Below are 19,036 nucleotides of genomic sequence, written 5' to 3'. Positions count from 1 at the left end.
ATGTTAAATTCGACACATTTTTTCCAACAGTGTATGGATATTACATGTATGTGTTACATATAAAATTTATATAATTATTACATTTATAATAGTTCCTATCATTGCATTTTTCTCGTTAAAGAAAAATAATCTTCGCGTCTTATAGTTAATATCTTAGTTTAGAAATCTTTTTACATTCAATTATGTATTCAATTACATTAATTCTACATATAAAACTTGTATAATTGTCACATTTATAATTGCTTTTATTATATTTTTCTATAATATGAATGATAGATAATCATTGCGTCTTATTGTTAATATCTTATTTTAGAAGTCTCTTTTTAGCGTTTAATTTTAAATTTCTTTATATTTTGTTCCGAATAAATTCTGTAAAAATATAAGGTTTAGACGTTATTCGTATTTCAAGAGATCTTTCTTTGTAGGCGAGAGTGAAAAGAAATCGATTCCGTTACGGCGTGTTTCGTGCCAACGATAGCAGGTTCAATGCATATATAAATGCAATGAAACTATAAATTCACGCCGCGCGCGCTTATTCACTCGATTTCGTAAGAGCGCTGTCGTAAAACTTCTTTTACTCATGTAGATCGAGATGACGACGACAATGTTTCGCGTCGTTCATTTTAGAGCCGCGTGATGTACGGAATTGAATTCGCATCAAACGTGAATTCGAACGCGCGCTCCGATTCCACGACTACTTGATTGATTGCTCACGTTTACTAAACACGCGACATTTTACGATCAATTTGCAATTCAGGGACGGCCGCCATCGTTGAAATAACTCGATATCGATCGTCATCTTGATCATGATTTGTAGGTGACCGATATAATTTTGTTTTTGCATTGTAAATCTATATATATCACATATGCTGTCTGCAAAAAGCGTCTTACTTTTATGATTTTCGCTGTTTTTAAATGTACATAGGTTAGAAATTTGATTTTATAATTTATGCAGTATCTGTTAAAAATTTCTACAATTGCCTTAAAATCTTATAACAAATATCATAACTGTTTGAACTTCTATTTTAGACGATTATTCATTCTAATATAAATAGTCAATGAAAAATTAATTCGAAAAAGGAACTACATTTAGTTATAAAATAATTGAGACTTTAGAAAATAATATTCACTAGAGAAAAAATTTAGTGGTTTTTTTTTAGTTATGTAATAAAAAATTAATTGTTTCTATGAAATATCTACATTTTCTGCTTTGTAAATAAAAAAAAATTTATTTATACAAACTAAACAATTTATAGTAGCGTTTATAAATATTTCGACACTAATATTTTTGTCGTATTTCATGAAAAGTTAAATGTCCCAGTAAAAATCATAGAAAAGTTTTCAACCATGTATTTTAAAGCATAAAGATAGGGCTTTAAATTTACATTTGAGTTTTTTTTACATTTATTGTTTTTAAATTACATAAAATTGAAAATTGATACTTTTTTTGCAATTGATATTTTTTATTTTTTAGCGCTGCAGTGATGAAACATCATCGGACAAGTATACCATAGTATTAAAGGAGATGGGACCATATCAGTTTCTATATGTCTGAACCTAGTTAAAAAGTCACAATTTAGTCAAAGTACTGTAGATCTAAAGAGAGACTTCCTTTGCAACTCCTAAGTTAATACAGAATTTTTCGTATATACGGGATATGAGATTTAAACTCGCGACTCGAGTTACGAGTTCGTCACACGGAGCTGTACGGCATCTCTATCATTGAACAAAATTTAATATAAAAGTATTTTAAAGTAAGCTTTTTAAGTTTTAAAACGTCTTTTGAAAAAAAAATAATACGATGATTTTTTCGCAGAGATATCGAATTTTTTTTATTATGTAAAAGCGAACTTTAAAATTGAGAAAATTTTTCAAAATTTTGAAAAAACTTATGTCAATCAAACACACTTATAACAAACATTTTTTCTCTTTTGTCTTTTTTCCGTAAGCTTTTCAGTTTCGAAATTAAATAATTAAAAACAATTAAAACATTTTTTTTTAAATAATTAGTTTTTATACAATAAAGTTTTATACAATATACAAATTTTTATCGAAAAATCATCATATTAATTTTTTTCAAAATTATTTTAAAGGTCCCACGTTCGAATCCTGGCTGAGGTAATATTTTTCGCAATAAAAGTTTCTTATTTGAAATAAAGGAGGGATTACATATCGATTGCATCTCAGATTGATTGTGTTTTAATGTCCGAATGTTTCGGCGCACAGTCACATTTGAGATTAATTAAATTCATGAATTTAGAATATTATATTATTCGAAACTTCCAACTTTGACGGACCCTGAAGGCGCTCTCTATTATATTATGTTGTTACATTAACTCGGTCGGTTTCTATTTCTTAATTATTTTAAAGTTTAGAAAGCATGAAATTCTTTTATGTTAAATTGTGTCCGATGATATTCAGGAAATTACAATGCTTCAAAGTAAGACAAAAATATTACAAAAAATATTAATTCATAATTTTATGTATAATAATTTAAGAACAAAATGTGTCGTAAGAAGTATTCAAACGCAGATTTAAAGTCTTATCTTTACTTCTTACACTGTAAAATGTATGATCAGAAATTTCTCTACGATTTTTTTTTCATGAGATACTTAACTTTTCGTGAAATGTGAAAAAAAATTAGTGTCAAAATATTTATGAATATTACTGTTTGCACACATAAAATTATATCTATATTTACCTTCGATAACAAAATTTACAGATAAGAGTTTGAGCCCCGTGGGATCTCCCATCATTACTGGTTTAATTATGGAGGACCTTTGTGAGGGAAATTTTGGAGATTTGATTTACCTTTTTATACTGATATTTTGATGATATCGCGACCGTGATTCCCAATCACCTTATTAATGAATTTCTGTGTACGTTTAATTTATTATACTCAAGAATACAATTTACCTTGGAGGTTGATGATGAAAGACTGAATTTTCTCGATGTCACCATAATTAATTCGAACTGCAAATTAGAGCTCAATATTTTTCGCAAACCAGCCTTTCAGGCCGCTATCTCAACTTTTTATCTCTCCGTCATCTTTCTCAAAAGAGGGATATTTTGATGAATATGGTGGACAGAAATATTAAAACGATTTTAGATAATAACTATCTCATTAAGTTTATTTTTGACAATATTCTCATTTTCGATTTACAATTAGATTTTTATTTAAACACAAAACTTTTAAAGTAAAACAAATGAGGAGAGAATTGATATAGGAAAACCCCTTGGTTTTACTGTCTCATTTCTTCCATGCATTTACAAAAAATTTTAGAACATCTACTACTAACATCTACTAAGAATCTTAATATCAAATTATCTTTCTTCAGTCTCAATAAACTTGATGGGATTATCAAGCTCAAAAAAATGTTTTTGAGCACGATTTAAAAAAAAATGTAGTCTACAAGATAAACTTTGTGATAAAATGTAGTCTACAAGATATACTGTAAAAATTGTAAAGGCCGCAGCATAGACTTTTGCATAATGCATAACGCATGGTGCATAAGCGAATCAACTAATCGAAATCTTTCCTTTCCTCTCATTCCATGGAAAAGAAGAAATTCGATTGGTTAATTTCCTTATGCACTATGCCTGTGCTGTGTCTGTGCTGTGGCTATTACGCTTCTTACGTTGGACAAACTGACAGAAAGTTGAATATCAGGATAAATGAACATCGAAATGACATTAACAAAAAACTGGAAATCTGTCAGTCATTTCGAAATACAAATTGCAATTCAATCATGAATATAATTTTAAAAACATCAAAATATTAGATAACGAAAGATATTTGGGGAAAAGGTTAGTTTTGGGAATGTTCAATATCAGGATTCAAGAGAATGGTCTAGATGCAAAATCTGACACTGAATGAACACCATACTTTAAACATTCTTAATAAATTTTAATATCACATTACTTCATTATAATTTTGACTTTTTAACTTTTTCAATTACATTATTTCATTATAATTTTTAATATTTATACTTTTTGACTATCTACATTTTTTAGACTATCTTATACTTTTTGGACCATCTATACATATTTTATATCATGATGACTCATTTTTGTACCGGACTTGATTCGATATAGAAATCTGTAATCGCAATGAACGATATTTTTCGTTTCGTTTTTCTGATATATTGTTATAATATTCTTAAATGTGCAGTCATGAAGTGCAGTGAGTAAGGGACTCCGCACAATAAAAAGAACAGGGAACAGAAAACAGAGAATAAACATTTCAACCTATCAGAAATCATGTATTGTGGAATACACAGTTTCTTTCTAAATCTTTCTAAGATACACTTTCCTTTTTTGCAACTATCTTCCGTTAATTTGCTATTTTTCTTTCACTTAGCCTTACAGCTTTTTGACAGTTACTCTCTCAAAATTTGGAATTTAGGTGACGCCTTACTGCACTCAGTGATTTATTACATTGTATCATTGCTATCAATAAAGAACATCACGTCTAATTACCTCATCGCTGAAGATACAGCTGAAATGTTCGATTGATTTATAAGAAGTGAAATATATTTTTGTTAAATCAAACGCACTAATTATTGCACAATTGTTGCTCTCAATCGCCCGTCTTTATTAATTATTGTTTTTCATAACATTATAGTTTTATTCGATACATTTTAACTAAATTTTTATTGTTGTAGCAAAATTTTAGTTTTTAGAACAAAACATTTATCTTAGTGTAGTATCTTATTCACGAAAAGATTTCTTTATTTTATGAAAGATATGTTTGCTACATCTTTTAATATTAATTAAATTATAGCCGTTTTTATATGAATACCAGTAAAAGTTTCGTACAGAGTTATAATCTGAGGCAAGATGCTGGAATAACCAATTGTCGGAATTTTGCAGATCGATAAAAATCGAATATACTGAATTAAACAGAATTAAAAATCCTTTTGCAACAGGATTAAAGTAGATGTAAAATTTGTTCGTGCTGCAATAGATATTATACTAAAATCGGAAAAAAGTTAAAAATTTAAATTTTTTCAACTCGTAGAACTGTGAACACCTGACGTAGACGTTTTCTTAATACAAAAATTATATAGCTTGTATAGACCAAACGACAGTGCAACATTAAGCGTATTACGTGTATAAATAACATGAATTTATGAAACTAAGATTAAAAGCTTCAAAAAAAAAAGATTTATATCGATCTGTAAATAACGTGTATACAAACGTTGAACGAAGACTCGGAATGGTAAACAAAGCAAGTCGGTGTCAGTATCGTTCTAGCAGTAGGTGTTCGATCTTGCAATATGTAAGAACATGATGAATATGTTGAGTGAGATACAACGGTATATAATAAGTATAAGAAATGAAAGATGTCACTATTATCATTATTAAGAATTTGGAATTTTAAAAAGTCTGTATCATCGGCTTCGATCAAGTTTGACTATCGATCCAGTATCCCCTTAAGGGGATCCTAAAGCTTTCTGTTTTACTGATTAAATCATATAATTTTTTTTATATAACAAATACTTTTTTCTCTTTCACCAATTTGAAAATCCTTTTCCAGGATTAAAGTATATGCATTAATATGCGTCAGGGAAGTAGAGTTTACGCCTAGAACGATCAAAAATTTCAAAATTGATATATTTTTTACCATTTCTTAGTGAAACATGGCGTCTCAGCTATCAAGTCATGACAACATTTGTTTGAAATGAATGCTTTGCAACTTGTACATACGAAATAGTAGTTCCCAGGCACACACACACACACACACACACACACACACACACACACACACACACACACACACACACACACACACACACACACACACACACACACACACACACACACACACACACACACACACACACACACACACACACACACACACACACACACACACACACACACACACACACACACACACCGTAGTCTACACGAACAAATAACATCGAGTTCTTAGAATTAGACGTTTTATTGCGATGAATTTGTTATACGAAAATTGACACAAATGTGTGACTGCGTGTATCATAGATGCGTGAAATATTGATGGTAGTGTCTAAAAACATGTCGATGCGCGGCGCGCGGTGCGACCTCTGGTGACTTCGTCGGAGTTCGAGTTTCACTTTAGAATCCTCTTAATCGTATCTAAATTAAGTTGGAAAGGAAATTCCAATCGGACGAGTGTTTTTACATCATTTAGTATTTTTTTGCATAACTGATTAAATGTTAAATATATATTTAATCAGTTATGCAAAGAATACTAAATAATAAGAACACTCATAGGATTCCAAACCTCTTCGTTTCTAACTTATTGTTAGCCACTTGGACACTACGATAAGCCTCAGATTTGAGACCCACTTTGTATACGTAGCTTTCTTTGGCACCCGCACCATTACTGGATAATCTCATTCCAACGACCATTTTGGCCAAATGGCACCGGAGGGGGACACCGATATGCTCTTTTCAGGAATAGTAGGCCGCACCCTAAAAACCGAGTGCTCTTCTTGTCTGTCGAAATAGCGAGGATGATCCGCCGAGATATGTATGGTCGACATAAAGTTCGGGAGCAGAGAGAGGTAAATGTAATTTAATTTAAATCTGCTATATGGCTATAATATTTCGCTGTATAGAAAGAAAATATTCAGAAAAGATTATATTTTCTTTTTCTTTCTTACACATCGCGTGTTTATCACGAATTATAAAATTTCGAAGCAATTTCTTATCAATGAATTAGAAACAAGTAGAAATTATGAAGAAATTTTTGAGCGATTGATATCGTAAGCCGTCAGATCTACAAAATAATTCGTAAACATATCCTGTGCACGAAATTGAATTAAATTAAGTTAAACTAAAAAATTATATATTGTAAACAATAACCCTTTCAGAGTTGATTTTATTGGAATCATATTAAAAAAAATGTTTTTTAATTCAATTCAAGAGCACTTTAATAAGCAATTTTTAATACTAAACAATTTTTTTTCAAAATTTTGACTATTTGTTCAACATATATATTATTATGTACATCTGATTTCAGATGATATCGATAGAATTAAACAATTTCAACGGACAATGCCTTTAAATGTGATGCACATTATAATGTACACGTAGGGTCTGAAAGGGTTAATATTGTTCAATTTGTTGAAAATTTGAAAACTGTCGTGTTAAATCTCTTAAATTTCATTGCATCATGCTCAGATAAAAGAGAATATAGTTTAAGCGTCCTGCTTCTTTACAATCACGCGTAAAAGTATAATCATGGTAGTTTGTCTGTCATCATCCTTCTTTTCTGTCGCCGAAGTGATCGAGCGTGAGTATCAAACTGTGCGGTAAGGGCTTTGCATCAAAATGGATGCGGATAAGCCGTACGAGCGGAGGAGTAAAAAGCAAATTATCCATTGACGATGAAAGTGGCAGGAGGAGGAGAGTGAAGGCGGGGAAGTCTTCCTTCTCCGGTCAATTATTCCGGATGAGGCCCTAAGGGCACTCCCGAAACGAGTTTCGGTCTCCTTTCTCCACCGTATCGAGAGGAGTGCCGATATTGGAGTCTCCTCTTTCTTTTCTGTCGTCTCCTTGATCGAAGCTAGTTAAATCGGAATGATTGTCGATACTCATCGTTAACACTGATCTTCATAATAATATTTTAATAATAAAGAATTTGTTTTATATCCGCAGATTTCGACAATCGATATATCTGTTCCATGTTTACTGTTTAAGATCGTATATACAGAAAAAATGGTTTTGCTGAAGTATTTAAAAAAGCTAGATACGGATTTGAAAATAATTTTGTTGAACATCAAAATAATTATATAGAACATTTAAAGCGTTGATGACATAATGTTATAAAAATTTTAACATTCTAGCAATCAGCGTCCTACGTAATTATTTTGATGGTCCAAACTTTTTTCCATGTACGATTAATTTTTTTAATGAATTTAATCTTGTAGAGTAAAAATATGGATATGACAGGATATTATATTTCTTTTGTATTTTTAATGATTACCTAATGAAATTATGACATTAATAATTAATTAGTAATCATGAGAAGCTATTTGTTATATTTATTCGAAATTATTTTTGTTATGACAGTTTTATTAAGCAACAATTTATTTATATTCTCAGATAATGTAATTTTGTGGTGGTTTATCCTATGCACATATATCCGACTGTTTTATCCGGATGCATTGTTGCATGCGTGAAATTGGTTGATGATTCGATTGTTCTTTTATTTACTACACGTCGATTCGGTATCTACGGCTCATAAAGCGACACGTTGAGTGCGAAAGTCAACGATTGCTTGACGCGTGGTCGAGCACTGTGTTATTGTTTAATGACCCGTATACAGTTTAAGATCGCTATTGAATTCGAGTTTTGGTTGACCCGATAAGGCCGATTTATGACGCTCTCGCAATAATTGCATCGCTAAATAAATCGTAATGTGTGTCAATTGAGAATAAACCTAAAAACAAAGAGTATATTTTTTATGAAAATGTTGACAATATTATGTCGAAATCAAATAAACTTTATTAAGAGTTTACTAATTTGACATAATAATATTGTCTTCATATTATATAATAACGTGCGTTATTTCTCTTTGTTTGGTTTATTATTTATGCGTATTGCGATCTATTTCGATGTCTTGAATTGTTAATTACGATAATTTTCTGAATGACAAATGTAACTCTCGAAAATAGATTTTTCACCGCAGACTTCAATAATCAATTATTTCGAGTTTAGGATCATATCATAAAAACTTTAAATTATAGAATTAATTTTATTTTGGATGAATATGTCGTTAAAATAAAAATATAGACATGATAAAAGAAATATTATGTTTTTAGTGATTACATAATAAAATTCTAATATTAATGACAAATGTAATTTCTAGTGCGATTTGAAATTCACCTCCTATCGTTTCTTAAAATAAATGCACCAAATAAAGTGCCCTCAATGCCCACTCAATACGTCCCAAGACAAAAAACGTACTCGAAACTTGCGTAAATACAGTACAAAGACGTTTCTAGCTGGATGCAGTTGAACAAAAGCAGCACGAATTAGTTCGGAAACAAGAAAGAGCGAATCGATACAGCGATACTTCATTGTTCTTTCGCCGGATTAGTCGGTATCTGTGTCAGCCATTGTCGCATTAGAAAATTGGTAGAATTTTTTTCAAAATTTGAATTCTCTTTTTTTCCTAAGTTCCACACCCCTCAAAAATAAAGAAAAAATGATTTCAATAGTCCCATTATTCAAAAGCCTCACCGTCTCAGTTACAAGACCTGTGATCAATAACAAGTGATCAGCGCGAATAATAGATGCCTGTCATACACTTTCTATTGATCTTATCGCTGGGTAATCCCATTGCATCGCAATGCATAATGTTATTGTAATACAACTTGTAAATGATGACTAACATCTGACTGATACCAGATTGGGCAGTGGTCGAACGATATAACATCTGTTTCGTCGCTGTTGATCACTATCGCAGTGACATTTTCGTTGAAAACCGGCAAGTAGATGAGTCACATGTAAACAGACAGAACTTAAAAGATAGTCTACTTCTTGTTCGCGCATCAATCGTCTTCTTTTACACAATAAAAACATTTATTTTAAAACCGGTCCTTATTAAAATTTTTGCGTTGAATTTTTATGATTATGTTATTTAAATATTTTATGTTAAATTATTTATTCTTACAAGGAGAGACTACACTCTGTTCTTCATCGATTTTGATTTTGAGTGACGTTAGAGGAGTCTACCAAATGAACACCTGTAAAGCCGTTCCCGCTAATCGGTCTTAGAAACCGAGTAATAAACATTTAAAAATATACTACAAATCTGGAAATAGTTTAATATTTCGGAAAGTATGCATTTTTGGGAAAAATATTTTAGACCAAAATATAGGGTATGATAGGGTTTAATAAGATGTATTTACTGCTTTGATTGGTTTGACCTTGGGTGACATTGCTAAGGTCAAGGTTGACGATGTCAAGGTCAAACAATAAAGCCAATAAATACATTTTATTTATATAAGAACATTTTTCTCAAAAATGCATACTTTCTGAGATATTAGACTGTTTTCAGTTTATTTGGTATATTTTTAAATGTTCATTACTCAGCTTTTACAGGTGTTCATTTGATAGGCTCCTCTAATATTGCTGCAAGTTTTCAAATTAAATCTTGAATTATCAAATTATTATGTAAAATAAATATTGATATTTCTAAAATATAAACATTTCTTCGCAAAAAATTCGCGACAAACTCATTCTTAATCCTTAATGTATTCCATAGCAATAGAAATCTCGCGCCATGTCTTAGCGAGACATTACCGTGTCTCCAGATTACCTGCATATTTTTATATGAAAAATACAATTTTCCCGTGACTATTGTTCTGAATAAACAAGTTATAGAAATCGCAATTAATCAGCATAATATTGTTCATGCAACATTATTAAAAGCGTCTATATAACATAAGCAAAACTTAATTTAAAAAAACTTACTTTTAGTAACACTCACAGTCTTGTGAGAATTAACATTTTTAAAATAAAGTTTTTGAATCTCCAGACGCAATAAAAATAAATAAATACTTATATTAATGATATGCCTTGCCGAGTTTATTACTTGTTATTGCTGTTATCGCTTAACAGAAACTGCAGCAACTTTCATCAAATGCGACCAAATTACAGTTTTATTAAAAAAATAAGTCTTTATTTTCTATGTTAGTAGTTTTATTTCATATACTCCCTACTTTTATTCGATTAACTTAATATAATATAAAAGTTAATTTTAGTAAAGAAATATATTTCCAAAATTTTCTTACAAATTGTCAGTATTACATTTTTTATGTTAATTTTTTACATAATATTTGTGTTTACATATTTATCTTATGTTAAATTAATACATGATGGACATTTGGAACACGTGAAATGAGTTAAATTTGGACATAATATAATCCTGTATATAAATAACTCGTTTTTCTTAATACATTTTAATATCCGTAAATATCTAATATTTTTCTTAATTTTTAAAAACAACTATTCGAATTAATTTGCTTAATTAAGTAATTTATAGTATCGATCGCGCGCAGCAAGCGAAGGAAATTTGTTCCAAAGAGCTTATTCACTTACGAATGAATTTGGATTCTGTGACGACGAAGTACCGTGTACAGAAACCGCATCACAGTTATTATTTTCTGTTTGGCCGCCACAAATTCTGCGATAAAATATTACGAGAATGGCGTACGACGTTTTTGTGCCAACGTTGTTTTGCGGGTGCGATTAACGCTTTTTCGCGGCACGTCGCGTCGCGTTGCCAGGTTGTAGTTACAATGGTGCGCGACTGCCGCCGATGCAATTTCACGGCAACGCGTAAATCGACGCATGTTCCCCGTGCTCCGAAGAGAGGATCGGACCACCGAGGAATCCGCGGCCGTTTAGCAGGCGCACGACGTCGTTTATATTGGCGTCGCCGACCGCGAACGCGACATAAATCCTCGTTCTGCTTTTCCGCTTAATGCCAGCCGGCCGCCAGCTTGCGGGCAGATGCACATCGTTCATTGCATGCGTGCATCGCTAATAACCGTCGATGCTGGTAGAAGGAAAGGAGTGGAGAGGAGAGATGAGGTGAGGTAAAGAGGTGCTAAGAGAAAGAAGAGATGGGCTCGTACAAGCGAGCGTGAATGAAGTGCATACATGCGTGCATACGCTTTTTGCGAAGATTATCGACATTTATAATATATAAGAAGGAACAGAAGAGTAAGATTTTTTTCATATATATAATGTAGAAATATAAAGGGGAAATAATTAAGATAAAATTAAATGATGACTTGATATTTACGGATATATTCATACAGGAACGGTTTTAAGAAAAGTCTGGAAACGATCGAATATCTCGAAAACAAAGCATTTTTGAGAAAAATGTTTCAGACAAAAGTTGTAAGGTTTAAAAAGATCTATTTACTGATTATATCCGTTTCATCTTGAGTGGCATCACCAAGGTCAGATCAAGGTTAAATTGATTTTTTTAAATGGAACTCCCTATTTTTGATGTCAGAATCTAATAGCTATGTCAAGAGCTTTTTAAAAAAACTATAATAAAGTTATTTTTCATTAAGTGCTTTTTGAATTATAAGGCTTGAAAGTTACAGTACTTTATAATACCGCCGGCATTAGTATCATGCAAGGTGTCCGACCGACGGTTAAAACGTTTTAAATATTGTTCAGGCTCATGTCCTGGATAACTTGTTAAGAAGGTCATTGTTAATCAAGGCCATTGTAAGTTGTATGAGTTATTTTAATTTTTGTACTAAAAATTTATTTTTACATAAAAATGAAAATAAGAGATACAACTTTCAATGACTTTGATCTTGACAAATGTTATCCAGGACATGATCCTGAACAATATTCAAGAGGTTTTAGCCATCTGCGTCGATCAGACACTTTGAATAATACTAATGCTGGCGGTACTGTAACTTTTAAGTATATATATTATAACTCGAAAAGCACTTAATGAAAAATAACTTTATTATAACTTTTTGAAAAGCTCTTGATATCAGCTATTAGATTCTGGCATCAAAATAGAATATTCCATTAAAAAAAATCAATTTGACCTTGATTTGATCTTGGCCAAGGTCGAGCGGATGTGATCAGTGAATAGATCTTTTTAAATTCTACAACTTTTTGAAACATTTTTCTCAAAAATACTTTGCTTTCAAGATATTTGACTGTTTCCAGACTTTTTATACCTCCTGTATATATATATATACATATATGTATTCATGAATAAAAAGAAATAGGGTTAATTACATTTATAATTGACGAGCATCATAATTGAGAATAGTGGAGAAGATAGCATCTTAACCAATTCTAACTGCTAGGAACGAAGTTCCCGAGTTAGAATCTCTCTGAAGTCAACTCCGTTAATTTTTCCACAGTCGGCGCCAATACTTCTTACCGTGTTTATTTTGGATGTTTACTTGTATTTTGTAAGACGAAATACATAAATATATACAAAAATATATACAAAATAAACAGCAAGAAGTGAAAAAATTAACGAAGCTGACCTAGATTCGGTTTCGGGATCCTTCGTTTTTATTCTTAAGATGTTGCTTAAAATGCTGTCCGTTTCACTATTTTCAAATTATGGTCGTTTATAAATATTAGGTGTTGGAATTAATTCGTAGCGTTTTACAAGTGATGGGAAGTACTTTCATTAATGTATTTTTTAATGCTCATGTGAAATAAATAACATTCTTTCATTAAAAAACGCTACGAATTAATTCCAACACCTAATATTTTAATTAGCTTTATGATTCTTTATATTTTTTTTACAATAATTAAAATTGGTTCATATTTTTTTTGGTTTATTTTTTGGATTACAATTCGATGTTACACGAATTTTTCAATAATATAGAAATAGAAAAATTAAGATATGCGATGTTTGAACTTCCTAGATTGACTTTTAATAATAGACTGATGTCGCTATAATAAGTGCCGCTTTACGCTGAAGATAATTTATTACATAGATTTAATTTCATACCCCAGTTTGAAAATAACAGGCCCATTGTTTTATCTTTCACTGATCGTTCATAGAATCTCGCGATAGAACACTGTTGATCCCCAATGGCGACCCGATGGCGTTACGGTGTGATACATTTTTTAAATATTGCACATGAAATTTGATGTGCTACATTTATGGAACAGTGCTGTGGTTCGTTTATAGTGTGTCTCTGGTTTATGATGTTTTCGCGTGGAATCGATCCGGGATAAAAATAATCTAAGGACCGTCGTAAAAACCGGCGTGCTCAATCTCGCTCGATCAAAGTGTCGATACTGTATTCTTGCATCGACGACCTGGCGTCGTCATAATAATGCGTGTCAGTTCTCCAGGAGCGTGTACCATTAATTCTCGACACGAGAAACGTGTACCATACGTATTTCACGAGTTAAGTACGTTGCGCAAAGCATTGACATAACGCCTGATAACGATACTGATTCAGATTGACGCATGAAAGCATCAATCGGCGACAGAGAGTACCGCCGATCTTAATTAAAATAAATGCTTTTATCGAACCAGTTTCGTTACGTCGTCGCCTTAATTTATGACCAGTCTGTAGAAAGATTTTCGTCATATCGAGCAGGAAGCTGTATCGTAGAGTCATCCGTAAAAGAAAAGTGCTCTTACCGGGTGAACCGCATCTTAAATGATTTCCATATACAATATTCAGATATATTTCCGGATCTGCGGATGTTACGCACCATTTTTATTTACAATCCCTCCAACATCACAGGTGGAAGTCTTACTTGCTTGTATGCCTGGCAGTTTTTAATTATATTAATTAACTTTTATACTTCCACAATTACATTGAATTTATATAATTAATTTGTATATTGTAGAAATTAATTCATATTATACTTAATTTTAAGAAATGTTGACTTTGTTTATATTTTTACGTTATGTTACTAATTTTTTTAGTAACATAAGCTTTATTTTCTATGCTAGTTTTATTCTATTTTTTATTTTTATTTTAATCTTTTGCCTTGCGGCTTACGATGATTTCCAGTATACAATTTACATTTTTATATTTATACATTCTTACATTTATTATTTTCTATGTTATAATATAATATAATTATACAAAAGCGATGTATAATTATATTATATTAATTTTAACGAAATGATAGATGAATCCTTTTACATCCGATATGACTTTTTTACAAAGTAGAAGATTGAGCACACGATGGAAGTCGGCGATCAAACGAAATTTAAAATTGTGAAACGAAGTTTAAAATGAAACTTTTAATTGCTCGTTAATGGAAACGTTCTCTCCACAGTCGTTGGATTTTCGCGCGATCGACCGTGTCTGATGTTTTCCTCGTCGACCAGCGCGCTAATCGACCATATTACAATTTTATGGCGCGATTCTCCTTTGAAGACAGCCGCAGTTGCGGTCCGTCGAGAGATCGAATTCGCTTTCGCGGCCTGTATATGTCGCATACAGATCGTCGAAATATGCGATGGTATGGTGAGCCTTTGATCAGAATTGTCAAGAAGCATTTGCGCGCCAATAAGGGAATATTGTGCGGAGGATATCGATCTTTTGACCACTATAGGCCTTCCATAACCCTCGACCTTCAACTTTAATACTTTTTTGCCTCAGTCAATTAGATTTAATAATTGTATCTTCCGATTTAGAAGACACTGCTTCGTTATGTAAACTCGTTTTTCTCATTTTCATATTGGTTTGACGTGTTGGTTTTTTTTATTAATGTTATATCTAACGGAGTGTTTACATAGAAAACTTGAAATTTTCAGAATTCTTTTACTTTTAGCAGGAATTATTTTTCAGGAATTTTCGTGGAATTTTGTCGACACTCACAGAAATTTTTGGAATTTTACTTTTAAATTTAAATTATGTTTCTTTTTGAGAACATTGTTTTCTTTGATCAGTTATTCTTGATAATGCAAAATGTTGATAATAAACATTAGATATAAGTATAATGAGATTCTACAGTTCTGTTCAATAAGAACGTGATGCTCATTATGTTCAATAAGAACGTGATGCTCATTATTCTACAAAGAGCGACCGTAACGATATTTTCCTGAACTCGTTTGAACCTTTATTTCGTGCTCTTTTGCGCAATATATCCTACTAGCACATTGTGTAGTTTACGTCAGCGAATTTATTATTTTTACAATGAGTGCCAAATTCTTGAAGCGGTACGAGGCAATGTTTTTAGTGAATGGAATGGCCGGCAATGTCCCCAGATGCTAATCCCATTGAAAATGTGTGGTCGTACATGAAGATGAAACTCAAAGGAAAGCCAGTGTACACGGTGGAGCAGCTATCATTTCAAATTAAGAAGATATGGCGATCTTTGCCAAAGAAATATGCAGATAACCTCGTCGAAAGTATGGAAAAAAGATGTCATGCAATAATCAGTAATGGAGGTGATTGGACAAAATACTAGGGTAGGTAATTGCGCAATAGCTAATAATGTGTACTTAAAAAAAAAAATAAAATAAAAAACTGTCTAAATATTTATAGTTTTTTGATTATGGCAGACACTTTCTTATTGAACAGACTGTATATAATAAATGTAGCACAATCATATTTACGTACATACATACATTTTTTCGTTCCTTTTGTGTTTTTTTTTTTTAAATCAGGGTGTTATCTAACGGGGTGTTTACTATTTGAAATTTTCAGAGGATTTCTTCTTTATCCTTAAAAATTTTACTTTAAAATTTAAATTCTGTTTTATTGTGAAAATATTGCATCTTGATAGTAAAAGATAATATCTACTCAGCATAAGAAAATAGTTCACTGATACTATATTATAACGATATTTTAACTTTTCTATAAGGTGTAGTAACAAGATATCCATTATTTTTGCATGAAATTGAAGGCTTTATTTAGTATAGTTAGAATGATCTGATTTAGGTCACCGTTTTGTTCGATAACTTGTTGTCATTTTGAAGGTAATTCCATTATGTCTCTCTCATAGAAACTCTCGTCCCTATTGGCAAAAAACTGGGACAGTCGATTTTCACAAGCTTCTCTTGAGGCGAATTTTTCCAGCAAAATCATTCGCCATAGACAGGAATAGGTGGTAATCACTTGGAGCCAGGTCCGGACTATAAGGTGGATGCATAAGAACCTCCCAACCAAGCTCCCGGAACTTCTGGCGATTCACTATCGATGTGTGTGGCCTTGCGTTGTCCTGATGGAACACAATTCCTCTCCTATTGGCCAACGCTGGCCGCGATTGCCGCGAACTTCTGGGCGATTGCTTCCTTCAGACGGTCCAATTGTTGACAGTACAGGTCCGAATTAAGAGTTTGGCCGTAGGGGAGCAGCTCATAGTAGATGATTCCCTGCCAATCCCATCAAACACACAGCAAAACCTTCCTGACCGTCAATCCTGGCTTGGCCGTTTTCGCTTGACGTTGTCATAAGTGACCCACTTTTCATCACCAGTTATCACCGTCTGCTTCAGAAATGGGTTGATTTTGTTGCGATTCAGCAGCGATTCGCAGAATCGCATGGAAATTCGGTCCATGAGGTTTTTTTGCGTTAACTCGTGTGGCACCCATCGAGCTTCTTTTTGTATCCAGCCTTATTCAAGTGGTTCTAAACGATTTTTTGTGCAATGTTTAGCCCCTGGGCAATCGAAACAGTATTTACATGACGGTCGGATTCGATGATTTCCATTATTTTATCGACATTTTTGACAATTGACCTTCCAGAGCGTGGTGCATCTTTGACATCAAAATTACCGAAACGGAATCGACGAAATCAAAATTGCGCGTGATTGGCTGTTACAGTATCAGGACCATAAACACTATTCACATTTTCAGCCGCCTGGCTTGCGTTTTCGCCTTTATCGAAGAAAAACTGTAAAATATGGCGTATTTTCTCTTTGCTGGTGTCCATCTTTGACACGCGCTCAAACAATACTGAGTCAAGCAATCACAAAACTGTCTAAGAAGTTTTTTTTTAGTACGAAATCTTATCTTTCCATCTAGCGTAACCCGATCGCACTTATACAACGCGAGATACAGATTACTAAAGTCATCTATTGGAAAAATAATGGATTTCTTTTTACTACACCTTATATAATATCCTATCTAATTACGCTAATAGCTTCAAATGCAGAAAATAATAAATATATTGTAGTATTTTGTGGAATCCATCGTCTACTAATTTTTAATATATAATTGTTTGTTTCGCACTTCAATTTATTTTAAAATTTTGTTAAAAAATTTTCCAATCTCTTATTTGGCATTTTGAACAAAAATATCCGAAAAATTTGGGAAATTTGTTTACAAATTTCAAACATTCTATGACATTATTATCTAAAGTTATATTCACTATCATTCATTTAAAAGCAACAAAAAATAAAAAATAGAAATAAGTTTTTATATGAAAAAAATTAAGAATCACTATAATATTGCGTCGCATATTCAGAAAAGAGTTTACGTAAAATTACAACACGCGGAACGAATGACGAATGAACTCATCGATCCATCGATTGCGAGATAACGCAGTACTACATGACTAAAGATTTGTGTGTGGGCAAATGTTAGAGTTGCAACATTGAAAAATCATTTAACACCAATTCTTAAAGAAAGGTTTAGTGGGTAGCACGTGACTGGTGTATAAATTGCTGTGTTTATTTTCTTGATTGTTGCTTTGCAACGGACCATTGTATCTGCATAGTTAAAAAGCGTTAAAATACATTGCGAAATTCGTGCTGAAATGAAATTGTTGTCTTGAGCATCGTAAATATTGATATTACCTACAATATTATTACCTATGAATATATGTAATAATAAAGTCTTGGAGAATTTTACATTGTAAAACTGCAGTCATATTTAATTGATGCAATTTTGCAAATTTTATTTTGTAAAAACTTTAGTTCTGCTAGTGAACGGCTTTTTTAATTAAAAACAATAGATTTTTATGTATTTTTTAATTATGTCCTGGCACAAGTATATGTCGCTTATAACATGAAAACGAAGAATTTTTGATTTCAATACTTCTCTTTTCCTGTGAAAGACGACCGGTTTCCCCTATCGCGCAGCTTCGTTCATGCACCCTTATAAAGGGGACGGTCCCCATTGTTTGGAAACCACTGCCGTAACAGAGAGCAAACATATGCGAAACCAACATTCCAGCTTTTTATTCACATAATACACTAGTCGAGCAATAAATACATTTACATAGCACGGTAACAGGTTATTAAATCCCTCTTGCTGAAACATGGAATTTATAATTGCGTTTTACTTTTTCGGGAGACATTAAAATTATTCTTTGATGTTCAGAGAGAATTAAAAGTTTCATTTTTAATATAACAAAGCGGAATTAAACGAGTGGAGTAAATTAGATCGAGATAATTTCTCCCTCGAGAAAGAGATCGCTCAACCATGCTCGTTTGTTAAAGTTGAGAGATTATCAGCGACGAGCGCGATCGTTCACTTTATTAATCCTGTGAATTAATGCTGTCGTCCATTAATAGCTCGTTTTGCGCGTACAGAATTGCCTTCGCGATTTCGGACGAG

At 32.2% G+C, this 19,036-nt stretch overlaps 1 protein-coding gene and 1 long non-coding RNA gene across 6 annotated transcripts in view; one reads left to right on the top strand and one right to left on the bottom strand.

Annotated features, from left to right (window-relative positions):
- Positions 1–19,036, top strand: part of LOC105143172 (uncharacterized) — a 422,981-nt gene that overhangs the window by 111,155 nt on the left and 292,790 nt on the right. The gene's annotated exons all lie outside the window — the stretch shown is intronic.
- LOC147907948 (uncharacterized) overlaps positions 1–19,036 on the bottom strand; it is a 42,310-nt gene that overhangs the window by 19,336 nt on the left and 3,938 nt on the right. Inside the window, exon 2 of the long non-coding RNA XR_015546898.1 lies at positions 1–19,036. This exon is cut by the window's left edge and continues 19,336 nt beyond it. This is a non-coding gene — a long non-coding RNA (uncharacterized LOC147907948).

Source organism: Acromyrmex echinatior, chromosome 12 (genome assembly GCF_024713525.1).
Source record: "Acromyrmex echinatior isolate Ae372 chromosome 12, ASM2471352v2, whole genome shotgun sequence".
Taxonomy (NCBI): Eukaryota; Metazoa; Arthropoda; class Insecta; order Hymenoptera; family Formicidae; genus Acromyrmex; species Acromyrmex echinatior.
This window is presented reverse-complemented; position numbering and strand designations above follow the sequence as displayed.